At 39.3% G+C, this 6506-nt stretch overlaps 1 long non-coding RNA gene and 1 pseudogene across 1 annotated transcript; both read right to left on the reverse strand.

Annotated features, from left to right (window-relative positions):
* Positions 1 to 982: 982 nt before the first annotated feature.
* Positions 983 to 4688, reverse strand: LOC126605913 (small ribosomal subunit protein S13, mitochondrial-like; annotated as a pseudogene).
* LOC126605915 (uncharacterized) lies at positions 3152 to 3372 on the reverse strand. The gene is made up of 2 exons (XR_007617059.1): positions 3241 to 3372; positions 3152 to 3202 (listed from the first exon to the last, which is right to left on the reverse strand). It is a non-coding gene; the product is annotated as an uncharacterized LOC126605915 (long non-coding RNA).
* Positions 4689 to 6506: the final 1818 nt, after the last annotated feature.

The following is a 6506-nucleotide window of genomic DNA, read 5'->3' on the forward strand; positions in this document are numbered from 1 at the left end:
CCAGCTATACAGCCCATAAAGTACTTTAGAATGGCAGAACAAGTAAAATAGTTGATGAGTCACTACCTCTCAAGTTGCATTCGGGCAAAGTTGCTGCTACAGGAGGCCAAGCTGGGTTATCTATAAAAGAAGAAAGAGAAATCAGGAATAAGGACACTCAATCAAACAAACAAATGCAAGCACAAACTCTGCTCAAAGCCAGATTTGCCTACAAAACGAAGCTGTAGTCAGCCCAAGCCTTCATCCCCTTCGGAACAAGCCTTCACTCAAACCTTTGTAATAGCTCTGCTACCTTGTTCAAACTTGCTGTAGTATCGATTTCTCTTTGTAAACCCCTATCTTTACCCCCTTCTAAAGCTCTCAGAACCTTGATAAGCCACAAAGATAGGAACCAGCAAGACGATCAAGCTTGCCCGACAAGGTTAAACCTTGCCCGACCTTCTTTGTTTTTGTCTTTTCATTCATTAGCCTAGCAATATGTTGTGTACTTCCAGTTGTATTCAAGTTATTTCTAGTAAGATGACTATTAAAAGAACCTCTCAGTGCTTAGACCCGATTTGAATATATCTTCATGGTTCAAATAAGATCTAAGTTCTAAGCCCTCGGGCATGTATATCTGATCAGTTAAAAGTCCTTGGCCTCAAGGCATAAAAAAGAACCTTATGTGGACTTAACCCATCCACGATAGTCCTTGATAAACAAGAAGTCCAAAGTTACTTGGGGCGCAAGTAATCAACCTACCCTTTAGTTTTATTTCTATTATATTATGATTATCATAGAACGCTTATGCATGGAATGGATTCTGATAGGAAGCCTCAAGGCCTACACCTAAGGCCACCGAAGGCACCTATTTGGGTTCATTTCGTTCCGCGGTCTAGAACGTTTGAGTATAAAGAACGAATTCTGATAGGAAGCCTCAAGGCCTACACCTAAGGCCTCACAAAGGCACCTATTTGGGTTCGTTCTATCTCTCGAATACGGGTAATCAGAAGTATAATAGTTATAAGACTCCTGCAATCAATGGAACAAATATTATGTATTCGAGCACTGGTTTAGTTATCGATGGGAAGCCTCAAGGCCTACACCTAAGGCCCTACAAAGGCACCTGTCATAACTAACGCAGTTTCTCGGGCACATATATATACATACAACTAAAACTCGACATCCATTTCACATCTGTCATGCTAAAGATGGCAGTGGCACGCCTGAGTACTTAGAGGTTAATCTTGATTGTGAGCCTCAAGGCCTATACCTAAGGCCCCACAAAGGCACCTTTCAAAGTTAAAGCTGTCCTTCTCTTCCAGCCTTGCCCGACAAGCCTTGCCCGACAAAACCCCACCACGAAGCAGAAGCCCGACAGCAGCCCTCAACCGGCGCCAAACCTCCAGGGGAGCTGTGCATCTCGCCGACCAGGAAACGTCCCCGATGGAAATTCCCGACACGAACAGATGATGCAACTACAATCCGCGTACGAGCTATTTTAGTTCTGGAATTGGTGCTGATGCGCTGCCCTCGGCCCGACAACTTATCAATATGCCTGATCCCCTTGTAGCACTGAATGTCTATCATTCTCTTGATGTCTCCCTCGACAGCAATTGCCTGAAAAAACCCGAAAACTCAAACCTGTTAGCGATGCGAGTAGTAGGGCTGGGTTCGGTTCAAAACGGTTCGGTTTTTTGCCAAAACCGAAACCGAACCGAAATTTCGGTTCGGTTCGGTTCGGGCCATTTTTTTTTCGGTTCGGTTTTTTTCGGTTTCGGTTTTTTCCGGTTCGGTTTCGGTTTTTTTCGGTTTTTTTTTTTTTTTTTTTTTTTTTTTTTTTTTTTTTTTTGGGAAAATTGAAAACAAAATTGAAATCTAAAATTTTAACATCTCCAACACAATTATAACATAAGCATTCTAACACAATGAACAAAATTTATATGAAAAATGCACACATCTTTAAAATACAAAGTACAAGCCTATCATTCCTAAACATGAAGTCGTTTAATTACCATACCTGTTTCACCATCAACTGCATGAACACTATCAGTAATTTATTTGAAGGACCACAAAGCCATTATCTGGACGTCTAGTATTCAAAGGATAATCTAAAATTGAACACCACCCAGATGGATGGACAAAAAGAACGCTTTGAAGGGAAGCCTAAAATTAATTTGAGACAATACAGATGCATATAACCAGTTTTCTCTAAAGTGATATAAGTATATCTTATATAAATCATGTCAACAAGAACAAGCCTGGATGTTCAATTCTATTTGTTCTCTGAGAAATCAATACCAACTTCATATATTGTCCAGATCCGTTTACAATTTAAACTCTAATACTCATACATAATGTAGTCAAGAAACAATATGCTCTATTGATGCTAGGTTTGATGGAAATCTTCCTTCAGCACCAAAAACGTTATCCATAATAAAACGCTACTCAGAGAATTGCAATGCCTATGCTACTTTTCAGAACACGTTACCAATGAATCTTTGGTCTTTTCCATCATGACTTAGCAAGTCCAAGAGTCCATAACCTAAATGAAAATACATGTTTAACAAGATTTTTACCACTAAAAGAACAACATATGATTTACAACCTTCAACAACATGTCAAATTTGCAGGGCCATAGTTTCACTTAAGGAAATACAAGAGTCGGCAGAGAAATTCAAAGATAACAGGTAATCACATATCATGGAAGCTCTGATTCCCAGAGAAATATACTTATCTCCATCCTCTTTCAAATTATACATAAAAGTAGGCTATCTATCGTCACTACACCTTGCCAAACCATAAAGCTGCTGATTTCCTCCAATAGCCGAGCTTCCACATATATTACAAGCTTGACAGATTACCCCAAAAACAAAATGATAAGTCAAACATGATCAAATTGTTCCCAAATTAAGACGAAGAAAGAAACTGCAAAAGTAGCTCAAAAAAATCCAATTGGGTAACAAGTAAGCAAAAGTTCCCAACTCAAATTTAGCATGCAATTAAAAATGAATGAGCAAAAAAAATTCAGAAGTACAAAAAAAGACAATTACTTTCTATTTCCCTAACCTCAAATTTCTCCCCTGAGCAAATTTAACATACAATTAACTGATTAAGCAAAAAAAAATGAATGAGCAAAAAAAATTGTAAAGAAGTGGGAAAGAACACAGAACACCTTGATTTTTGTGTACTTTTCGTAGAGTTTGGAGTAGAGAGCTTCCGTCTGCGAACGAACAAGAAGAAGCTCACGGCGAGACTAACCTTTTGCAGTCGAGACTCGAAACGGCAAGAAGAAGCTCACGGCGAGATGAAGGACTGACGGCGAGGGCGAGGTGTGAGAGATTGAGAGTGAGATGGGTCGCCCCGTCGTGCGTCGCCTGAGATTCAAGACCGAGAGAGACAGAGAGTTTGAGAGAGACAGAGAGTGATTGAAGTTGAAGACCGAGAGAGAGAGAGAGGAGGCTAACCTTTTGCTATCGAGACTCGAAACGGCGAGATGAGAGACTGATGGAGAGGGCGAGGTGTGAGAGATTGAGAGTGAGAAGGGTCGCGCTGTCGCGGGTTGCCTGAGAGATTGAGAGAGACAGAGCGATTGAAGACCGAGCGAGAGAGACAGGAAGCTCAGGCGGCGCGAGAGGGTTACTGGGTTAGGGTTCATGGAGGGAGTCTGGAGGCAGGGAACAAGAGAGAGAAGAGGGGAATGAAAAATAAAAAAGTTAGGGTTAAAGGATTTTGTTGATTTCTCAACAAAATTAAAAAACAATCTCATAAATCCTAAAGGCATGAGGGTTCGAACCCATTGCCACCAGTGTGAAAAATTTCGCTTAAACCAACTTGGCAACAAGTTCTGTTTTGTTATGATTGTATGCCTAAACTATTTATAATATTGAAAAAAAAATTAAATATATATATATCGGTTCGGTTCAGTTTTCGAACCTCAAAAACCGAAACCGAACCGGTCAGATTCGGTTCGGTTCGGTTTGACAGTTTCGGTTCGGTTTTTTTTTCGGTTCGGTTTTTTTCGGCCTCGGTTCGGTTCGGTTGTCGGTTTTTTTCGGTTTTCGGTTTTTTGAACCCACCCCTAGCGAGTAGCACTCAAAGAGTGGTAGAGAAAGAGAGAGTTACTTATACCAACTCCCTCCCAACTAAGTACTTGGAGATTTCCTCGCCAATGGCAGCAACTTCTCTTCGGGTCAAGTCCTCGGCAAGTTTGTTGGTCATGTTTAGCTCGGATATGATTAGACCCGCCCTGGCCTTGCCAATCCCAGTATGTACTGAAGCGCATACTTGAGGAGCTTCTTGTCTGGAATCTCCATTCCTGCTCTTATATTCAGGCATTGCATGAAACTGCAAGTAACACCGGAAGCTAAAAGAAGATCATTAAGCCATCACATAAATCTTTAACTTCCCAAATTCAAATGCTAGTATGTCTGTATGTGGGGAATACGATTATTTTTCCCGTAGTTGCAGGGTTTTGGGATCTTAATTAAAATTTACAATGAAAAAAGCAATTTAAAGTTTAGTCAGTGCCGGACAAATTTCGGAAGAAAATTGTGGAGAGTGAGTGGCTTGTCAACTGGGTGTATTGTGCCGGCCAACCAGTTTCTCACATCCCACCAAGATTTATTCTGCATTGGAAGAAAACCCAAATATTGAACCGACCTATTAAGTTCCAATCAAGAAAAAGGCTAGCGAGTTTTGTCGGTCTCGCAAAATATTAAACCGACCTATTTTCTTGGTTATCATTGTTGCGATCATTTTGTTCGAATTGGAAAAGTGACAACCCCTATGGCTATATAGCCTATGGGGTTGAGATTATGTTTAACAAGATTGCAAACCTACAAATTTGATATGGGTTGGGTTTGTTGAAAAATTTGGGAATTAATCTTGATAACTCTCTACTCATCTCGTATGCTTGGTAACCAAGAAAGTTTTCCCTTTCCAATTGGGAGCTTCACTCTTTTTAATTTCTCACACACTCTTAATCTTTTGTCATTAAATTGAATAAATTAACGAAGATGATGAATATAATTTAGCATTTGTATGTAAAAAGAGAAAAAAATGTAAATTTATTATTTTCATGAACTAATAAATAGTAGCATGGGAATGATGTGATTGATAATTACAAGAGAGACGTCTACGATCGTCATGATATCCCCAAAAAGTTAGACTAGTTATACAATTATATTTGTATTATCTCAATGGACTATTTAATTACGCTTAGAAATTGAAACTGAACATAACAAATTGGTGAGTATAACAACGAATCTGGACTACTAAGTAAGACATTGTCCGAAAAATGATGATACAACGGGTATATTTATAAATATCAAACTTGTTTGGCTTTTTAGTCAAAATGATTTCTGAGATTTGCATAACTCCTCACTTTGATCTCTGAGATTTCAAATCAATAGAAATGGTCCCTGAGATTGTCTACCATCCATCATTTTGGTCATTCCGTTAAAAACTCGTTAAGTGTCCCGGAGCTCTTAACATGAAGTTTGGGCAATTTTCAAAGTTTCGTAACTCAATTGTTTCTTAACCAAATTCGACTCATAATATATCAAAATGAAGATAGGAAAGTGTAGAATAAAATTAGACCTATTTGGAAGGCCAATGGTTGCCGGAGATGGTCGGAAAATAGCCTCAAAGTTGGCTGGTCCGAGGGAAAACTCACCGGAAACTGGGTAAACTTTAAATGTTCATAACTTCTTCAATACTCAACGAAATCAAGTGATTCAAAAACGAAAATCATACTTCTCGACGAGACGAATAGAATTGTACCTTTTCAGCGGCTAACTCGACGTGGTTTGGCTGGAAAACGGCTCGAAAATGGCTGTCTTGGTCTCAAGTTAGCCACTTTCGAGCCGTTTTCCGGCCAAACCATGGCGAGTTAGCTGTAAAAAAAGATACCATTCTCTTCGTCTCGTTGAGAAGTATGATTTTCGTATTTTAATCACTTGATTTCGTTGAGTATTGAAGAAGTTATGAACGTTTAAAGTTTACCCCGTTTCCGGCGAGTTTTTCCTGTTTTCCCTCGGACCAGTCAACTTTGAGGCTATTTCCGACCATCTTCGGCAACCATTGGCCTTCCAAATAGGTATAATCTTATTCTACATTTTCCTATCTTCATTTTGATATATTATGGGTTGAATTTGGTTAAGAAACGATTGAGTTACGAAGCTTTGAAAATTGCCCAAACTTCCGGCCAAAAGCTTCGGGACACTTAACGGAATTTTTAACGGAATGACCAAAATGATGGATGATGGACAATCTCAAGGATCACTTCTATTGATATGAAATCTCAGCGACCAAAGTGAGGAGTTATGCAAATCTTAGAGACCATTTTGGTTAAAAAGCCAACTTGTTTCAATGAAAGTCGAACTTAAGGCCTCACACTTACAGTTGGAAAGGAATACAACTACACCGCCATGTGTGGATGCAAAATTGAAAATTTTATATGTGATCATAAGAACAACTGATAAACCAATATAGGTGTTACAAATCCAACTATTCTAAGTCTAGGG

Source organism: Malus sylvestris, chromosome 15, assembly GCF_916048215.2.
Source record: "Malus sylvestris chromosome 15, drMalSylv7.2, whole genome shotgun sequence".
NCBI lineage: Eukaryota > Viridiplantae > Streptophyta > Magnoliopsida > Rosales > Rosaceae > Malus > Malus sylvestris.